Below are 20,381 nucleotides of genomic sequence, written 5' to 3' on the forward strand. Positions count from 1 at the left end.
AGCCTCCAAGAGACGGCGTCTCCGCGGTGGCGAGGAACAGGCAATAGCGTGCACTCAGGGCACGGAACGCCGCCCCGGTGACTGGTGACCTTCGGTCCCTTGGCCAGGGCAGAACTTACCTCCGTACATTGTCTTCCGTGAGCACAGGGTGGCACCATGGGATCATGATGCATGCCGCCCCTTCTCAGGCCTCGGCAGGCCTGGAGATGAGCTCACCCAACCTCCCGGGCGGCTGCAGCCACTCCTTCCACTGAAAATTCCCCTGAAATGGGAACACAAGGCAAGACACCTTCTGAGTCAAAGCACTGGGCACATGGAGCCCCGGCCCAAGGCCGTGCAGGCCTGGGAGGCACAATGAGCCCCGAGGCTTCCCAACAGACAGTCCCAGAGGATGTGTCCAAAAGCAAACACCCGTGTCATACTACGCACAGGTCCTCCTAGATCTCCTGCAACACACGAGGGTACGGCTATGCACTCAGACCCGAGGGTATGAGCACCGTGGTAGACAGGCCTGAGGCACGAGACGTCTCTACACCCAGTGTTGGTCCACCAACTGAACGGCCAGCTGCTCGTTAGGACCACTGGCGACATGGATGGTAATGAATACTTGCTGCCCAGAAGGCAGCCCACAGCATCGAGGCCCTGGTGAAGGTATATTTTCCCCACCAGGCAATGCACTGCTACACTGTGACAAGTTCACTCATTCCCATCCTGATCTGCTCGTCGGCCTGCTACCTGCTATACCAACCGGTCTCGCGAGACTTTCCCTGAGCTGCCCAAGGGCTCCCTGGCTGCCTGACTCAGGAGATGCACCATGGCGCCAGCGCATGGGGCTATCTTTGTTCACTGGGCCTGTGCCGAGATCAGCTGTGTGCACAGGGCAGCACGGTTTGCACTCCCGGGGCTAGCTGCTGCACACTCACACCCCCCACGTGGCCGTACTTGCCTATTGGTAGGGACTCGCAGCCTGCCTTTACTATGCTGGCAAACAAGGCTCACACTGCCCAGAAAACTCAAGCAAACTGTGGACCCCTTGAAGATATCTTCCATGATGCTGCCTCCCTTTGTGGCAGGTGAAGGGGAATGAGCAGGATATGTGCCTGGTGCATCGAGCACCTACGTGACCCCATGTGCTGGACCTCAGTCACGATGAGAACGAAGAGTGTGAGCTCTCACTCATTTTTTTCAGCTTCCGGGACATGGTTGGTGGGAGTCATCATCGATCCGAGCACACTGGAATGCGTCTTACATGAGTCAACATGGGCCGGATCCCTGGCCACTAGTCTTTCTGCACCCGGGACACAGCTTCACGAACACTCTTGAGGAACGTGCAGGCACTGTGCACTCGGGGCATGGAACACATCCCCGGTGACTGGTGAGCTTGCGTACCTCGGCCAATGACTTGCTTACCTCCCTTCTATGTCCTACAGCTGCACAGGGTGCCATCCTGGGGACATGACGCAGACCGCACCTTCACAGGCCTCTGCACTTCTGGAGATGAGTTCCTCCAACTTCCTGGGCGGCAGAGGCCGCCCCTTGCACTGAAACCCCGCCTGCCGGGAGAACACAACTTGAGGCCCACGGGAGCAAAACGGTGACGCACCCAGGTCCTGGCCCCAAGGCCACACAGGCCTGGCAGTCACAGGGAGCCTTCGGGTCCACATGTGCACACGCTGTCCACAGGGGGCACGGCCTGCCGTCCTAGTCTCTCGCAGTGTCCCACTGCACCACAGCAGCAGGTGTCTGTCTATCCCACAAATGCCAGAGAACTCAATGGGCGCCTCCGAACTCCAACGTGCACATCGTAAAGGATCCTAAAGGACTGTCTCAGTACCCACGACATTAGGTGGCTTGAGCTCCAGGTTCTCTGTCAGCACAGTAGCCCGCCCAATAGGCGCATTCCAAATGAGGTCGTCAATGGGGAGGAGCTCCCAGTCAAAACTAGCGACCACACAGAGGCAGCACTGTTGCGCTCAGGAGGCAAGTCCCACAGGGCTTGGGATCCCTCTCACTCCTAAGGTCATGCGAGCTGCTCAACTGTGAACGCAACACCGGCCAAGGAAATGGATACCGTGCCCCTGTCGCGAGAGCCAAGCGTGCAGCTCTCCTTCCAGGATGTGTCCCTAAAGACCAAGGCAAGGACAACTCAGCCAGCTCATCAACCTGCGTCCAACCAACATCAACAGGACAGTGTGGGGGCATGCTTCACACTAAATCAGGCAGAAAAGAACCACGCACAGACCTGACCACTGTCACATCTGAGCTATGGCATCACATCACACCGAAGCAATCCTACTGACACACGGCTCTAAGCTTTTATCTACGCCATTGTAAATGAAAAGGCGCCTGTACGTGCACACGAAAGAGCGGGATGTGTAACACGTGGGTGCGTTGAGAAGCTGCAGAAAAGGGCCAAGGTCACCCAACTCCGCACCAAGACCTCAAGACCACAGCCCCGGTCAGACCTCAACACATCCTATGAGCCTGATGCTGGAGGGTATCTGGCGAAGGGCTGCTGGGGAGATACATTTCACGGGCTCAACAGATGTTTGCCCGGAGCAGAGTCCCTTTTCCTCTTCCCAGCGTAAAGGGGATCCGGGCCCAGGCCCCGAAGCCCTCAATTCCTGTCTCAGAGGCACCTTCCTTCCTTGGTCTCCCTGTGTGTATCACTGAGACACCTGGCCTGAAATTTTCATACGCGATTATGAATATGGCTGGCACTCTCCAAGGACCCAGCTGCATGAGGAGTCTCCAAAGCACCGATGGGACCCTGTGTGCTGGACCTCGGTCACGGTGAGGACGACACTGCCGACCTCTCGCTCGTTTGGTTCAGCTTTCTCAGGAACGTTTTTGTGGGAGTCACCGTGGAGCCGAGCACATTGGAACTCACTACCAGCTCAGTGTGTAGGAAGTTTCCACGGCATCTGGCCCTTCCCAGCAGCGAGTAGCAAGCCTTTGATCATCCAGATGTGCGCCGTGGCCCACCGAACCACCCGATTCATGAAACCAACACCACACACACGGGCCGTGCCAAACTTTGCCTGCTCAGTGGTCCTCAGTGTCCCCTGTCCTTAACTCCCTACCAAGACTCGAAACGCCCTGACGCCCTGCCCCACGTCAGGGTTACCCGCACACTAGGCCATCCATGCTCACGGGTGCCCAGGTTGGGACAAAGTGCTCGGCACACAAACGCGTGCCTCCACACGGGACAGGGGGCCCTGAAGTCATGGAGAGATGAATCATGCATTCCACATAGTCAACACCCTCAAAGCAGTAGGGGCTTTTCTCTCTCAAACTCCCAACAAAGAACTAAAAACGGTGAGTGGAGCCCAATACAAACCCAAGAAGGCCTGTTCACCCTCAAGACGCAACACGCGCAGCTGCCTCTGTTGAGCGTGAATAGCCATCAAATGTTATCACAAGTGCCGTGTGCGAGATCCAGCGGGCTGATCTCATGATCGGCAGGAGCCACCCAGCAGGCCGTGGTCCTCATGAGACTGGCCACAAACACTGTCAGGGGTTTGTACGAGTAACCAACCTAGAAGACCAGAGACAATCACAGGAGGTTGCCCAGAGGCAATTCCTACTCAAGGGAATCCACAGGCCCCCGTGGCCCCCGCCATACCTAAGGTTACATCTGTGCACACACGACCACGCGTATGAGCAGAGTGGCTTCAGGATGGAGCATGACACATCTCCACACCCAGGGCTGGACTCATGACTGCCAGCGAGTCCTCAGGACCACTGGCCACGTGGAGGGTAGGGCATGCCTTCTGCCCAGAGGACAGACCCCAGATACGGGCACCTGGTGAAGGAACAATTTGAAGACCATGCCACCTGTGGCACATACACCGCCTTGCTCGGCGCACTTGATGAACGGTAGGGACTCCAAGCCTGCCCACGCAATGCTGTCAAAAGGGCCTCGCAGCGCCCAGCACACCCAACTAACTCTTCATTGGAGAAGAGATGTGGTGGGACCCCAAGAAGGGAATCTTCAAAAGGCTGCCTGTGTTGATGGAGGGTAGAGTGTGAAGACGAGGCGGATGTGGCTGGCCACAAAAGCACCTACGTGACCCCATGTGCTGGACCTCAGTCCCGATGAGAACGACGGTAGTGAGCTTTCACTCATTTTGTTCAGCTTTTCCAAGGAATGTTTTTGTGGGGGGTCATCATCGATCCGAGCACACTGCTTTACACGCTTTACGTACGAGGGTCAAGGTAGGCGGGATCCCTGGCCGCTAGGCTTTCTGCATCACTGCACGACACCACCGCCCTCGGCTGAAGGTGCAAGCACCATGCGCTACGGGCATGGAACACATCACAGGTCACTGGACACCTTGTTTACCTTCACCAGTGCAATGCTTACCTCCGTGCCTGCTGTCGCTTTGGCAGAGGTCGCCCCCCTCAGGTAACCATGCAGACCGCACCATCTATGGTCTCTGCAGCTCTGGAGGGTCCATTGAATTTCCGGAACAGCCGAAGGCACCCCTTCCACTGAAACTGGCCCTGACAGGAGAACAGAAGGCGATGCTCCTCTGAGGAAAGGGACGATGTACGCGAGTCGCCGCCTAACGGTCAGGCAGTCCCGACAAGCACAAGAGACCACTGGTACCTATGTGCATGTGCTGCCCAAGAGGCCATGGCCTGCAGGCCTTGTCTCGTGTTCTTTCCCACAACACCATACCAGCAGGGCCTGCCTGACACCCAGACACCAGAGAACTCCACCAACACGGCCTGCACCCTAACGAGCACAGAGAGCCCTAAAGATTGCATGAGCCCCGGAGAAGTCAGGTGACGTGAGCCCCCTCTTCTCTCTGACCCCACACCTCTGCCATGGAGAGCCATTCACAGGGGCCTGGTATACGGGGCGGTGCTTGGAGCCGAAACCATCAAGAACACAGAGATAACACTGGTGCCCTCAGGAGACACCTGGACAGGGCGCTGTATAGCCTCTCACTCTCAAGGGCACGCTAACTGGTCAACGGTGAATGCAACACAGGAAAAGGTCACCCAGGAAGTACACCTATCACGACAGACAAGGGTGCAGCTCTGACCTTCCACAGCGGGTCCCCACACTCCAAGGAAAGGCAAGACAGATGTTCATTCAAGTGTCAAACCGAGAACAGCAAGAAAACATGGAGGCACAGACACTAGGAAAACACTGAGAACCTGCATGCCGAGACCCCTCCACCATCGCATCTGAACTATGGCATCAAACCAAAGCAAATATGTACATACCCGGGGATAATGATTTCCTTGCCTTAAAACACCATCAACACGCATCTGTGTACGCCACCACCACCCACACACGCCCGCATGTAGGAGTGCGATGCGTAACATGCTTGTGCATCACCAAGCAGAAGCAAACGGACTAGGTCACTCATCTCTACTGCACGACCTCATGTCCACAGGCCCCGGGAGACCTCACCTCATCCTATGTGTGTCATGCTGGATGGTCCCCCATGAAGGGCGTGGGAGAGACAAGTACCACACTTTCTCCGGGGGGGGGTTGCCTGGGGTCAGCATCCCGTGTTCCTCGTCTCAGTTTGATCCGAGCCCAGCCCGGCACCTGATGCCCTCCTTTCCTACCTGAACAGAACCTTCCGAGCTCCATCTCCCTCTTGATGTGTCTGAGACCCTTCCGGCCCCGAAATCATCCCGGGCACCTTCCATTGCGACTGACACTGTGCTAGGACAACCTACGTGCCAAGAGCCTCCAGTGGCCGTGCCCAGAGTGATCACGTTCCCTAATTCCTCGAAAGGCAGTTAGAGGAATCGAGGTTGAACCACAGGACACTTCCGGACCAGGTTCCAAGGGCACCCGACATGAACCAGGGACAACTACCCGGCGAGCTGCCAGGGAAATGAGGCCGATTTGCCCATCCCGTCAGGCCCTAAGGGATCCCATGTGCTGGACCTCAGTCACGATGAGAACGACGGTGCTGAGTTCTCACTCATTTTGTTCAGCTTTCCAAGGAATGTTTTTGTGGGAGTCATCATCGATCCGAGCACATTGCAACACGGTTCCCGCTGAGGGAGGGGGACGGAAGGTAGCTTGGCATCGGGCCATTGGCAGCACCAAGTCGCTACACTTTCTGCATTCCAGGAGTGCACTGTGACCCCACGCCATAGCCCCATCCTCGGTACCACCCCACCCAACCGTTCTGGCCCAGCCAAAGTTCGCCTCCTCAGTCAAGCTCAGTGATCCCTGCCACTACCACTCTACCAAGAAACCAATCACCCCAACACCTTGCCCCCGTCAAGCTTACCTGCACGCTAGGACATCCGTGCACACATGGTGCCCGCATTCGGTCAAAGTGCTCAACGCAGCGTCGCGTGCATCTGCATCGCAGAAGGGGAGTCCAACTTCATGGAGACCTGAAGGCATGACTCTTCCACAGGGCTCCCCTGCCAGGAGGACACAAAGGCAACGCACACTTGAGGAAAGGGCCAGGGACAGGGACCAGCGCCACCGCCACCGCCACTGCCACCAGGCCACGATGCCCCGTGAGTTCTTGGCCTATACAGCTTCCAGCCCTGCCTGTGACTCTCTGGGACTGTCCTGGCATTGTGCTATGAGCATAAAGGTGGCAACCTGCTTCTCATGAGGAAGGTGTGGTGACGGAGAACACCTCTCATTTCCTGCATCTGCCTCCCTTGGTCATCCAGAGACTCCATGACTCTCACGGACTCCTCACTCTCCCGCCTACACGTCCCAGGCACCACATTGCTTGACACGCAAAACCAAATGCTTCCCTGCAAGGCACAAAAGACTTTATCTCCGCTGCCATGTGTCCCTGTTCCTGCCTGTGCCTCTCAACACTGACTGCAGCAACTGTGTTTCTAGTATATAACATCACGGGCTTATGGGTCCATGACTGGACACGGGCTCTGGACATGCTTGTCACTCATCCCGGACCACACCAACACAGGATCCCGGAAGCAGGGGCACTATGGCTCTTTGGCACGCACATCCCGCCAGCCCACCACAAATGCTCCATGAACTTCACAGCCGTGTTCATACACCAACGTGCCGGTCACAAGCCACCTAGGGCCCTAGGCTGACCGCCAATCTGCAACCGAGGCCAGGAGTCAAGGCCAGTGCTACCATAGGATGTCACAGGCCTACAGTGACCAAATGCACGCCAATATTTCACACTCACCGACAAGGCAATGGCCCAAGAAAGAACGTCCCCACACTATCTCGGTGGGGCTCACAGTCAAGGGTCTCTGTCAGTCGGCCAACTCTCAAAGCCCTCCACAGCTGCACTACAATCAACGCTTCCATGCAGACCCAAACCCTTCCCAGGCTGCGCTCACGTGACTGCCCAAAAGGGTGCCTTCGGCAATGGGCTTCACCGCTATTTGCCCAAGACTCCAGGGCATAAGGCACAGCATGCCACACGGGGCCCCCCAAACCTTCTGTCGCTCCACCTTTCAGTGAACACTGAATCCATCCTGTTGTTCATGAAGACTGTCAGGCGGAGCCCCTGCCCCGGGATGCGGAGCGGGCTGACACCACAGGAGTGGGCAGCCCACTCCTCCACCCGTCAGGGTGCATCCTGGCCATGGACAGCGGTGGCATCTTGGACCGGTGAAAACACCAAGATATGTAGAGATCTGCATGCTCCCTCCCCTGTGGTGGACCTAGCCTGCTGATAGGGACTCCATGTCCGCCCACAAAACCCTATCAAATATGCCCCGCACAGCCCAGCACACACAAATAACGCATCATTAAGAAGAGATCCGCCGGCCCCTGAGGAGGGAACTTTCAGAATGCTGACTCTCTTGGTGGTGGGTGTAGTCGAGGATCAGGCAGCTGCGCCTGATTCCATAAAGCACATCCGAGACCCCGTGTGCTGGACCTCAGTCTCGATGAGAACGACGGTAGTGAGCTTTCACTCATTTTGTTCAGCTTTTCCAAGGAATGTTTGGCTGGGAGTCATCATCGATCCGAGCACATTGGAATATGCTTCCAGCTGAGTGTGGAGCATGTCCCCACGCAACCTGAACATGGCCCTCACCGACTAGCCATCCTTTCGTCACCCAGGCAGGGCACTTGGGCCCCATCCGGCAGCCCAGTCCACAGATGCCACCGCCACGCCATCTGGCCGGACTACATACGCCTTCTCACCGCATCTCAGTGACCCCTGCCATGGCAGCTCTACCAAGACGCGCAACAGCCCCATGTCATACTTACCTGCACATCAGTCCACCCGTGCTCCCGGTGCACGTCGCTTCGGTCACAGGGCTCAGAGCACCATCACAAGCCTCCGCGTCAGAGAAGGGCTTGTCCAGCTTCGTGGACAGGTGAAAACATGCCTCACACGCTGAACGCGCCTGCCAGGGGGATACAGAGCCAAGGCATGCTTGAGGAAAGGACCGAGGCACAGGGCCCGTGGCCTCCCGGTCAAGATGTCCCGTGGGGTCTCTGTCACTTCAGCTGCGGGACCAAACCTGACCTCCCCAGGACTGCCCCACCGTACTGCTATGAGCATAAATGAGAACCTGCCATCTCCTCGGCTAGATGAGGCAAGGGGGAGCGCATCTGGGTTGTCTTACATCTGCCTCGCTTTGTCTTTCGGGATTTCCCCAACCCGCCCAGTCCATTCACTCTTTAGCTCCACACAACGTGCTGCCCAACACGCATGCCTTCACCTGCAAACCGGAATGCTTCCCCGCAAAACCCACACGCCTTTAGCTCCAGTGACACCTGACACTTATCCTTTCGAGGGCTCCTCAACACAGCCCACAGCGACCAGCTTCGTAGGGCAACCTCACGGATCTATGGGTCCATGACTAGACAGGGACTCTGGACAAGCTTTCCGCTCATCCACAGATCCGCCAATAAAAGATCCCAGGACCAGGAGGTCTACAGCCCTTGTCTGACACACTGCCCTCTCTACCAGCCCCCTCCCGGCAACAGCCAGGTCACCTCAAGTGCTCCATTCAGGTCACACCCATGGGCCTACCCCAAAGGGGTGGGCGCAAACCACCACGTGCCCGCCACCGACCACAAACCGGCCGGCCGGGCCAGGACACAAAGCCCGCGGCACCCTGGTGGCACAGGCCTGCAGTGGCAAATGGAAGACCAACTTTTCATGCAGGGAGAAGGCCACCCACCGAGCACTCTCTTGATTTGGCTGACGGGCACAGACCTCTCTAAGTGTGACAAATCAAAGAGCCTTGCACATATGCGCAAAAGTGAAAGCACCTTGGGCCGGAAGTGACTGAAGTCTAAAGGGCGCGGAGCCCAGGCCTCAATCCCTGACAGCACATCCTGGCTCAGGCTCAGGAGAAGGCTGCGATCTTGGACCAAAGCCAACAAGGAGATGCCTACAGGTCCTCCACCTGGACAGTCAAAAACCTCAAAGCACCGGGGACTCTTCTCACACAAACCATCAAGAACAGAGCACATGCATGGAGTGGACCCCAGAAGAAATCCCAGTGGGCAAGTGGAGCCATCAAGACACAACAGCTGGAGCCGTGGTCTTGAAGTCTAATGGCCATCAGATTGGAAGGCAAGGGGAACCTGGCAGACCTGCCAAGCTGATCCCACCCACGGTGGGAAGAGCCGTTGGGGCCCCTGTCATCTGGAGTCTCACAACCAAACTTCTCGGGAGTTTCCACAAGGAGTTTCCATGCCGGACCCCACACATTCCCACAGCAAGGGTCCCGAAGCCAACGCCGATGGCCAAGCACGCCCAGGTCCTACTCGATTTCCTGGAAGACCTAAGAGCACACCCACGCACGTACAGCGAGGCCCGCGGGGAGCAGCATTGTGGTAGTGAGGCCTTGAGCATGAGACATCTCTATACCCAGTGGTGGACCACCCACTGCCAGCTGTACATTAGGACTACTGGACACATGGCTGAGAAAGCATGCTTCCTTCCCGGAAGACACACCAAGACAAAAGAACCCCGGTGTTGGAATGCTTTCCACACCAGGCAATGCAACGCCAGTCTCTCACAAGTACACCCACTCCGATTCTGGTCTGCAGGTCAGCCTGGTTCCTGCTGTCACGAGAAGTCTTGCCACAATTGCCCTGTGCTGACCATTGCCTCCCAGGCTGCCTTACTGTGGACACGCACCAGGGTCCCAGTGCATGAGGCTACCTGCAGTCACTGGATAGGTATGTGGCTAGATCAGCTGAGCGCACAGGCACGAGTGGCGCGCTCTCCAGGGCCTGACCGCCGCAGGCTCATTCCACACGGGGCAACCTTGCGTATTGTCAGGGACTCCCAGCCTACCCACAGTACTGTGGCAAACAGGCCTCATGCTGCCCAGAAAACTCAAGTAACCTGTGCCCCCCTTAAAAACATCTGTCAGCATGCTGCCTCCTTTGGTGGTGGGTGAAGGGTAATGACCAGGATATGTGACTGGTACATAAAGCACCTACGTGACCCCATGTGCTGGACCTCAGTCTCGATGAGAACGAGGAGTGTGAGCTCTCACTCATTTTGTTCAGCTTTTCCGGGACATGGAGTTTTGGGAGTCATCATCGATCCGAGCACACTGAAATGCATTTTACGTGGGTCAACATCAACAGGCGTGATCCCTGGTCACTAGACTTGCAGCCTCCAAGAGACGGCGTCTCCGCGGTGGCGAGGAACAGGCAATAGCGTGCACTCAGGGCACGGAACGCCGCCCCGGTGACTGGTGACCTTCGGTCCCTTGGCCAGGGCAGAACTTACCTCCGTACATTGTCTTCCGTGAGCACAGGGTGGCACCATGGGATCATGATGCATGCCGCCCCTTCTCAGGCCTCGGCAGGCCTGGAGATGAGCTCACCCAACTTCCCGGGCGGCTGCAGCCACTCCTTCCACTGAAAATTCCCCTGAAATGGGAACACAAGGCGAGACACCTTCTGAGTCAAAGCACTGGGCACATGGAGCCCCGGCCCAAGGCCGTGCAGGCCTGGGAGGCACAATGAGCCCCGAGGCTTCCCAACAGACAGTCCCAGAGGATGTGTCCAAGAGCAAACACCTGTGTCATACTACGCACAGGTCCTCCTAGATCTCCTGCAACACCCGAGGGTACGGCTATGCACTCAGACCCGTGGGTATGAGCACCGTGGTGGACAGGCCTGAGGCACGAGACGTCTCTACACCCAGTGTTGGTCCACCAACTGAACGGCCAGCTGCTCGTTAGGACCACTGGCGACATGGATGGTAATGAATGCTTGCTGCCCAGAAGGCAGCCCACAGCATCGAGGCCCTGGTGAAGGTATATTTTCCCCACCAGGCAATGCACTGCTACACTGTGACAAGTTCACTCATTCCCATCCTGATCTGCTCGTCGGCCTGCTACCTGCTATACCAACCGGTCTCGCGAGACTTTCCCTGAGCTGCCCAAGGGCTCCCTGGCTGCCTGACTCAGGAGATGCACCATGGCGCCAGCGCATGGGGCTATCTTTGTTCACTGGGCCTGTGCCGAGATCAGCTGTGTGCACAGGGCAGCACGGTTTGCACTCCCGGGGCTAGCTGCTGTACACTCACACCCCCCACGTGGCCGTACTTGCCTATTGGTAGGGACTCGCAGCCTGCCTTTACTATGCTGGCAAACAAGGCTCACACTGCCCAGAAAACCCAAGCAAACTGTGGACCCCTTGAAGATATCTTCCATGATGCTGCCTCCCTTTGTGGCAGGTGAAGGGGAATGAGCAGGATATGTGCCTGGTGCATCGAGCACCTACGTGACCCCATGTGCTGGACCTCAGTCACGATGAGAACGAAGAGTGTGAGCTCTCACTCATTTTTTTCAGCTTCCGGGACATGGTTGGTGGGAGTCATCATCGATCCGAGCACACTGGAATGCGTCTTACATGAGTCAACATGGGCCGGATCCCTGGCCACTAGTCTTTCTGCACCCGGGACACAGCTTCACGAACACTCTTGAGGAACGTGCAGGCACTGTGCACTCGGGGCATGGAACACATCCCCGGTGACTGGTGAGCTTGCGTACCTCGGCCAATGACTTGCTTACCTCCCTTCTATGTCCTACAGCTGCACAGGGTGCCATCCTGGGGACATGACGCAGACCGCACCTTCACAGGCCTCTGCACTTCTGGAGATGAGTTCCTCCAACTTCCTGGGCGGCAGAGGCCGCCCCTTGCACTGAAACCCCCCCTGCCGGGAGAACACAACTTGAGGCCCACGGGAGCAAAACGGTGACGCACCCAGGTCCTGGCCCCAAGGCCACACAGGCCTGGCAGTCACAGGGAGCCTTCGGGTCCACATGTGCACACGCTGTCCACAGGGGGCACGGCCTGCCGTCCTAGTCTCTCGCAGTGTCCCACTGCACCACAGCAGCAGGTGTCTGTCTATCCCACAAATGCCAGAGAACTCAATGGGCGCCTCCGAACTCCAACGTGCACATCGTAAAGGATCCTAAAGGACTGTCTCAGTACCCACGACATTAGGTGGCTTGAGCTCCAGGTTCTCTGTCAGCACAGTAGCCCGCCCAATAGGCGCATTCCAAATGAGGTCGTCAATGGGGAGGAGCTCCCAGTCAAAACTAGCGACCACACAGAGGCAGCACTGTTGCGCTCAGGAGGCAAGTCCCACAGGGCTTGGGATCCCTCTCACTCCTAAGGTCATGCGAGCTGCTCAACTGTGAACGCAACACCGGCCAAGGAAATGGATGCCGTGCCCCTGTCGCGAGAGCCAAGCGTGCAGCTCTCCTTCCAGGATGTGTCCCTAAAGACCAAGGCAAGGACAACTCAGCCAGCTCATCAACCTGCGTCCAACCAACATCAGCAGGACAGTGTGGGGGCATGCTTCACACTAAATCAGGCAGAAAAGAACCACGCACAGACCTGACCACTGTCACATGAGAGCTATGGCATCACATCACACCGAAGCAATCCTACTGACACACGGCTCTAAGCTTTTATCTACGCCATTGTAAATGAAAAGGCGCCTGTACGTGCACACGAAAGAGCGGGATGTGTAACACGTGGGTGCGTTGAGAAGCTGCAGAAAAGGGCCAAGGTCACCCAACTCCGCACCAAGACCTCAAGACCACAGCCCCGGTCAGACCTCAACACATCCTATGAGCCTGATGCTGGAGGGTATCTGGCGAAGGGCTGCTGGGGAGATACATTTCACGGGCTCAACAGATGTTTGCCCGGAGCAGAGTCCCTTTTCCTCTTCCCAGCGTAAAGGGGATCCGGGCCCAGGCCCCGAAGCCCTCAATTCCTGTCTCAGAGGCACCTTCCTTCCTTGGTCTCCCGGTGTGTATCACTGAGACACCTGGCCTGAAATTTTCATAGGCGATTATGAATATGCCTGGCACTCTCCAAGGACCCAGCTGCATGAGGAGTCTCCAAAGCACCGATGGGACCCTGTGTGCTGGACCTCGGTCACGGTGAGGACGACACTGCCGACCTCTCGCTCGTTTGGTTCAGCTTTCTCAGGAACGTTTTTGTGGGAGTCACCGTGGAGCCGAGCACATTGGAACTCACTACCAGCTCAGTGTGTAGGAAGTTTCCACGGCATCTGGCCCTTCCCAGCAGCGAGTAGCAAGCCTTTGATCATCCAGATGTGCGCCGTGGCCCACCGAACCACCCGATTCATGAAACCAACACCACACACACGGGCCGTGCCAAACTTTGCCTGCTCAGTGGTCCTCAGTGTCCCCTGTCCTTAACTCCCTACCAAGACTCGAAACGCCCTGACGCCCTGCCCCACGTCAGGGTTACCCGCACACTAGGCCATCCATGCTCACGGGTGCCCAGGTTGGGACAAAGTGCTCGGCACACAAACGCGTGCCTCCACACGGGACAGGGGGCCCTGAAGTCATGGAGAGATGAATCATGCATTCCACATAGTCAACACCCTCAAAGCAGTAGGGGCTTTTCTCTCTCAAACTCCCAACAAAGAACTAAAAACGGTGAGTGGAGCCCAATACAAACCCAAGAAGGCCTGTTCACCCTCAAGACGCAACACGCGCAGCTGCCTCTGTTGAGCGTGAATAGCCATCAAATGTTATCACAAGTGCCGTGTGCGAGATCCAGCGGGCTGATCTCATGATCGGCAGGAGCCACCCAGCAGGCCGTGGTCCTCATGAGACTGGCCACAAACACTGTCAGGGGTTTGTACGAGTAACCAACCTAGAAGACCAGAGACAATCACAGGAGGTTGCCCAGAGGCAATTCCTACTCAAGGGAATCCACAGGCCCCCGTGGCCCCCGCCATACCTAAGGTTACATCTGTGCACACACGACCACGCGTATGAGCAGAGTGGCTTCAGGATGGAGCATGACACATCTCCACACCCAGGGCTGGACTCATGACTGCCAGCGAGTCCTCAGGACCACTGGCCACGTGGAGGGTAGCGCATGCCTTCTGCCCAGAGGACAGACCCCAGATACGGGCACCTGGTGAAGGAACAATTTGAAGACCATGCCACCTGTGGCACATACACCGCCTTGCTCGGCGCACTTGATGAACGGTAGGGACTCCAAGCCTGCCCACGCAATGCTGTCAAAAGGGCCTCGCAGCGCCCAGCACACCCAAATAACTCTTCATTGGAGAAGAGATGTGGTGGGACCCCAAGAAGGGAATCTTCAAAAGGCTGCCTGTGTTGATGGAGGGTAGAGTGTGAAGACGAGGCGGATGTGGCTGGCCACAAAAGCACCTACGTGACCCCATGTGCTGGACCTCAGTCACGATGAGAACGACGGTAGTGAGCTTTCACTCATTTTGTTCAGCTTTTCCAAGGAATGTTTTTGTGGGGGGTCATCATCGATCCGAGCACACTGCTTTACACGCTTTACGTACGAGGGTCAAGTTAGGCGGGATCCCTGGCCGCTAGGCTTTCTGCATCACTGCACGACACCACCGCCCTCGGCTGAAGGTTCAAGCACCATGCGCTACGGGCATGGAACACATCACAGGTCACTGGACACCTTGTTTACCTTCACCAGTGCAATGCTTACCTCCGTGCCTGCTGTGGCTTTGGCAGAGGTCGCCCCCCTCAGGTAACCATGCAGACCGCACCATCTATGGTCTCTGCAGCTCTGGAGGGTCCATTGAATTTCCGGAACAGCCGAAGGCACCCCTTCCACTGAAACTGGCCCTGACAGGAGAACAGAAGGCGATGCTCCTCTGAGGAAAGGGACGATGTACGCGAGTCGCCGCCTAACGGTCAGGCAGTCCCGACAAGCACAAGAGACCACTGGTACCTATGTGCATGTGCTGCCCAAGAGGCCATGGCCTGCAGGCCTTGTCTCGTGTTCTTTCCCACAACACCATACCAGCAGGGCCTGCCTGACACCCAGACACCAGAGAACTCCACCAACACGGCCTGCACCCTAACGAGCACAGAGAGCCCTAAAGATTGCATGAGCCCCGGAGAAGTCAGGTGACGTGAGCCCCCTCTTCTCTCTGACCCCACACCTCTGCCATGGAGAGCCATTCACAGGGGCCTGGTATACGGGGCGGTGCTTGGAGCCGAAACCATCAAGAACACAGAGATAACACTGGTGCCCTCAGGAGACACCTGGACAGGGCGCTGTATAGCCTCTCACTCTCAAGGGCACGCTAACTGGTCAACGGTGAATGCAACACAGGAAAAGGTCACCCAGGAAGTACACCTATCACGACAGACAAGGGTGCAGCTCTGACCTTCCACAGCGGGTCCCCACACTCCAAGGAAAGGCAAGACAGATGTTCATTCAAGTGTCAAACCGAGAACAGCAAGAAAACATGGAGGCACAGACACTAGGAAAACACTGAGAACCTGCATGCCGAGACCCCTCCACCATCGCATCTGAACTATGGCATCAAACCAAAGCAAATATGTACATACCCGGGGATAATGATTTCCTTGCCTTAAAACACCATCAACACGCATCTGTGTACGCCACCACCACACACACACGCCCGCATGTAGGAGTGCGATGCGTAACATGCTTGTGCATCACCAAGCAGAAGCAAACGGACTAGGTCACTCATCTCTACTGCACGACCTCATGTCCACAGGCCCCGGGAGACCTCACCTCATCCTATGTGTGTCATGCTGGATGGTCCCCCATGAAGGGCGTGGGAGAGACAAGTACCACACTTTCTCCGGGGGGGGGGTTGCCTGGGGTCAGCATCCCGTGTTCCTCGTCTCAGTTTGATCCGAGCCCAGCCCGGCACCTGATGCCCTCCTTTCCAACCTGAACAGAACCTTCCGAGCTCCATCTCCCTCTTGATGTGTCTGAGACCCTTCCGGCCCCGAAATCATCCCGGGCACCTTCCATTGCGACTGACACTGTGCTAGGACAACCTACGTGCCAAGAGCCTCCAGTGGCCGTGCCCAGAGTGATCACGTTCCCTAATTCCTCGAAAGGCAGTTAGAGGAATCGAGGTTGAACCACAGGACACTTCCGGACCAGGTTCCAAGGGCACCCGACATGAACCAGGGACAACTACCCGGCGAGCTGCCAGGGAAATGAGGCCGATTTGCCCATCCCGTCAGGCCCTAAGGGATCCCATGTGCTGGACCTCAGTCACGATGAGAACGACGGTGCTGAGTTCTCACTCATTTTGTTCAGCTTTCCAAGGAATGTTTTTGTGGGAGTCATCATCGATCCGAGCACATTGGAACACGGTTCCCGCTGAGGGAGGGGGACGGAAGGTAGCTTGGCATCGGGCCATTGGCAGCACCAAGTCGCTACACTTTCTGCATTCCAGGAGTGCACTGTGACCCCACGCCATAGCCCCATCCTCGGTACCACCCCACCCAACCGTTCTGGCCCAGCCAAAGTTCGCCTCCTCAGTCAAGCTCAGTGATCCCTGCCACTACCACTCTACCAAGAAACCAATCACCCCAACACCTTGCCCCCGTCAAGCTTACCTACACGCTAGGACATCCGTGCACACATGGTGCCCGCATTCGGTCAAAGTGCTCAACGCAGCGTCGCGTGCATCTGCATCGCAGAAGGGGAGTCCAACTTCATGGAGACCTGAAGGCATGACTCTTCCACAGGGCTCCCCTGCCAGGAGGACACAAAGGCAACGCACACTTGAGGAAAGGGCCAGGGACAGGGACCAGCGCCACCGCCACCGCCACTGCCACCAGGCCACGATGCCCCGTGAGTTCTTGGCCTATACAGCTTCCAGCCCTGCCTGTGACTCTCTGGGACTGTCCTGGCATTGTGCTATGAGCATAAAGGTGGCAACCTGCTTCTCATGAGGAAGGTGTGGTGACGGAGAACACCTCTCATTTCCTGCATCTGCCTCCCTTGGTCATCCAGAGACTCCATGACTCTCACGGACTCCTCACTCTCCCGCCTACACGTCCCAGGCACCACATTGCTTGACACGCAAAACCAAATGCTTCCCTGCAAGGCACAAAAGACTTTATCTCCGCTGCCATGTGTCCCTGTTCCTGCCTGTGCCTCTCAACACTGACTGCAGCAACTGTGTTTCTAGTATATAACATCACGGGCTTATGGGTCCATGACTGGACACGGGCTCTGGACATGCTTGTCACTCATCCCGGACCACACCAACACAGGATCCCGGAAGCAGGGGCACTATGGCTCTTTGGCACGCACATCCCGCCAGCCCACCACAAATGCTCCATGAACTTCACAGCCGTGTTCATACACCAACGTGCCGGTCACAAGCCACCTAGGGCCCTAGGCTGACCGCCAATCTGCAACCGAGGCCAGGAGTCAAGGCCAGTGCTACCATAGGATGTCACAGGCCTACAGTGACCAAATGCACGCCAATATTTCACACTCACCGACAAGGCAATGGCCCAAGAAAGAACGTCCCCACACTATCTCGGTGGGGCTCACAGTCAAGGGTCTCTGTCAGTCGGCCAACTCTCAAAGCCCTCCACAGCTGCACTACAATCAACGCTTCCATGCAGACCCAAACCCTTCCCAGGCTGCGCTCACGTGACTGCCCAAAAGGGTGCCTTCGGCAATGGGCTTCACCGCTATTTGCCCAAGACTCCAGGGCATAAGGCACAGCATGCCACACGGGGCCCCCCAAACCTTCTGTCGCTCCACCTTTCAGTGAACACTGAATCCATCCTGTTGTTCATGAAGACTGTCAGGCGGAGCCCCTGCCCCGGGATGCGGAGCGGGCTGACACCACAGGAGTGGGCAGCCCACTCCTCCACCCGTCAGGGTGCATCCTGGCCATGGACAGCGGTGGCATCTTGGACCGGTGAAAACACCAAGATATGTAGAGATCTGCATGCTCCCTCCCCTGTGGTGGACCTAGCCTGCTGATAGGGACTCCATGTCCGCCCACAAAACCCTATCAAATATGCCCCGCACAGCCCAGCACACACAAATAACGCATCATTAAGAAGAGATCCGCCGGCCCCTGAGGAGGGAACTTTCAGAATGCTGACTCTCTTGGTGGTGGGTGTAGTCGAGGATCAGGCAGCTGCGCCTGATTCCATAAAGCACATCCGAGACCCCGTGTGCTGGACCTCAGTCTCGATGAGAACGACGGTAGTGAGCTTTCACTCATTTTGTTCAGCTTTTCCAAGGAATGTTTGGCTGGGAGTCATCATCGATCCGAGCACATTGGAATATGCTTCCAGCTGAGTGTGGAGCATGTCCCCACGCAACCTGAACATGGCCCTCACCGACTAGCCATCCTTTCGTCACCCAGGCAGGGCACTTGGGCCCCATCCGGCAGCCCAGTCCACAGATGCCACCGCCACGCCATCTGGCCGGACTACATACGCCTTCTCACCGCATCTCAGTGACCCCTGCCATGGCAGCTCTACCAAGACGCGCAACAGCCCCATGTCATACTTACCTGCACATCAGTCCACCCGTGCTCCCGGTGCACGTCGCTTCGGTCACAGGGCTCAGAGCACCATCACAAGCCTCCGCGTCAGAGAAGGGCTTGTCCAGCTTCGTGGACAGGTGAAAACATGCCTCACATGCTGAACGCGCCTGCCAGGGGGATACAGAGCCAAGGCATGCTTGAGGAAAGGACCGAGGCACAGGGCCCGTGGCCTCCCGGTCAAGATGTCCCGTGGGGTCTCTGTCACTTCAGCTGCGGGACCAAACCTGACCTCCCCAGGACTGTCCCACCGTACTGCTATGAGCATAAATGAGAACCTGCCATCTCCTCGGCTAGATGAGGCAAGGGGGAGCGCATCTGGGTTGTCTTACATCTGCCTCGCTTTGTCTTTCGGGGTTTCCCCAACCCGCCCAGTCCATTCACTCTTTAGCTCCACACAACGTGCTGCCCAACACGCATGCCTTCACCTGCAAACCGGAATGCTTCCCCGCAAAACCCACACGCCTTTAGCTCCAGTGACACCTGACACTTATCCTTTTGAGGGCTCCTCAACACAGCCCACAGCGACCAGCTTCTTAGGGCAACCTCACGGATCTATGGGTGCATGACTAGACAGGGACTCTGCACAAGCTTTCCGCTCATCCACAGATCCGCCAATAAAAGATCCCAGGACCAGGAGGTCTACAGCCCTTGTCTGACACACTGCCCTCTCTACCAGCCCCCTCCCGGCAACAGCCAGGTCACCTCAAGTGCTCCATTCAGGTCACACCCATGGGCCTACCCCAAAGGGGTGGGCGCAAACCACCACGTGCCCGCCACCGACCACAAACCGGCCGGCCGGGCCAGGACACAAAGCCCGCGGCACCCTGGTGGCACAGGCCTGCAGTGGCAAATGGAAGACCAACTTTTCATGCAGGGAGAAGGCCACCCACCGAGCACTCTCTTGATTTGGCTGACGGGCACAGACCTCTCTAAGTGTGACAAATCAAAGAGCCTTGCACATATGCGCAAAAGTGAAAGCACCTTGGGCCGGAAGTGACTGAAGTCTAAAGGGCGCGGAGCCCAGGCCTCAATCCCTGACAGCACATCCTGGCTCAGGCTCAGGAGAAGGCTGCGATCTTGGACCAAAGCCAACAAGGAGATGCCTACAGGTCCTCCACCTGGACAGTCAAAAACCTCAAAGCACCGGGGACTCTTCTCACACAAACCATCAACAACAGAGCCACATGCATGGAGTGGACCCCAGAAGAAATCCCAGTGGGCAAGTGGAGCCATCAAGACACAACAGCTGGAGCCGTGGTCTTGAAGTCTAATGGCCATCAGATTGGAAGGCAAGGGGAACCTGGCAGACCTGCCAAGCTGATCCCACCCACGGTGGGAAGAGCCGTTGGGGCCCCTGTCATCTGGAGTCTCACAACCAAACTTCTCGGGAGTTTCCACAAGGAGTTTCCATGCCGGACCCCACACATTCCCACAGCAAGGGTCCCGAAGCCAACGCCGATGGCCAAGCACGCCCAGGTCCTACTCGATTTCCTGGAAGACCTAAGAGCACACCCTCGCACATACAGCGAGGCCCGCGGGGAGCAGCATTGTGGTAGTGAGGCCTTGAGCATG

The 20,381-nt window shown here is 57.0% G+C and overlaps 1 long non-coding RNA gene and 11 other non-coding genes across 30 annotated transcripts in view; all 12 read right to left on the bottom strand.

Moving 5' to 3' along the window:
* The window catches only part of LOC123459382, a 72,009-nt gene that overhangs the window by 12,820 nt on the left and 38,808 nt on the right, over positions 1 to 20,381 (bottom strand). For 16 of the 19 annotated variants that reach the window (XR_006636272.1, XR_006636269.1, XR_006636281.1 and 13 more), the window contains 10 exons: positions 18,777 to 18,916; positions 16,846 to 16,984; positions 14,921 to 15,081; positions 11,986 to 12,128; positions 10,695 to 10,837; positions 8,201 to 8,340; positions 6,270 to 6,408; positions 4,367 to 4,506; positions 1,411 to 1,553; positions 120 to 262 (listed from right to left, as the gene is read on the bottom strand). This is a non-coding gene — a long non-coding RNA (uncharacterized LOC123459382). The remainder of the gene's footprint in view (positions 1 to 119; positions 263 to 1,410; positions 1,554 to 4,366; positions 4,507 to 6,269; positions 6,409 to 8,200; positions 8,341 to 10,694; positions 10,838 to 11,985; positions 12,129 to 14,920; positions 15,082 to 16,845; positions 16,985 to 18,776; positions 18,917 to 20,381) is intronic. The other 3 variants (XR_006636268.1, XR_006636277.1, XR_006636282.1) reach the window with 3 other exon arrangements.
* Positions 1,136 to 1,226, bottom strand: LOC123459920. Its single transcript, XR_006636655.1, has one exon. It is a non-coding gene; the product is annotated as a small nucleolar RNA SNORD116 (small nucleolar RNA).
* On the bottom strand, positions 2,780 to 2,872 carry LOC123459906. The gene has a single exon (XR_006636642.1). It is a non-coding gene; the product is annotated as a small nucleolar RNA SNORD116 (small nucleolar RNA).
* Positions 4,085 to 4,179, bottom strand: LOC123459871. Its single transcript, XR_006636607.1, has one exon. It is a non-coding gene; the product is annotated as a small nucleolar RNA SNORD116 (small nucleolar RNA).
* Positions 5,914 to 6,006, bottom strand: LOC123459856. The gene has a single exon (XR_006636592.1). It is a non-coding gene; the product is annotated as a small nucleolar RNA SNORD116 (small nucleolar RNA).
* On the bottom strand, positions 7,862 to 7,955 carry LOC123459866. The gene has a single exon (XR_006636602.1). It is a non-coding gene; the product is annotated as a small nucleolar RNA SNORD116 (small nucleolar RNA).
* Positions 10,415 to 10,508, bottom strand: LOC123459895. Its single transcript, XR_006636631.1, has one exon. It is a non-coding gene; the product is annotated as a small nucleolar RNA SNORD116 (small nucleolar RNA).
* LOC123459921 lies at positions 11,711 to 11,801 on the bottom strand. The gene has a single exon (XR_006636656.1). It is a non-coding gene; the product is annotated as a small nucleolar RNA SNORD116 (small nucleolar RNA).
* On the bottom strand, positions 13,355 to 13,447 carry LOC123459908. Its single transcript, XR_006636643.1, has one exon. It is a non-coding gene; the product is annotated as a small nucleolar RNA SNORD116 (small nucleolar RNA).
* Positions 14,660 to 14,754, bottom strand: LOC123459877. Its single transcript, XR_006636613.1, has one exon. It is a non-coding gene; the product is annotated as a small nucleolar RNA SNORD116 (small nucleolar RNA).
* Positions 16,490 to 16,582, bottom strand: LOC123459857. Its single transcript, XR_006636593.1, has one exon. It is a non-coding gene; the product is annotated as a small nucleolar RNA SNORD116 (small nucleolar RNA).
* LOC123459867 lies at positions 18,438 to 18,531 on the bottom strand. Its single transcript, XR_006636603.1, has one exon. It is a non-coding gene; the product is annotated as a small nucleolar RNA SNORD116 (small nucleolar RNA).

Source organism: Jaculus jaculus, chromosome 3 (assembly GCF_020740685.1).
Source record: "Jaculus jaculus isolate mJacJac1 chromosome 3, mJacJac1.mat.Y.cur, whole genome shotgun sequence".
NCBI classification, from domain to species: domain Eukaryota; kingdom Metazoa; phylum Chordata; class Mammalia; order Rodentia; family Dipodidae; genus Jaculus; species Jaculus jaculus.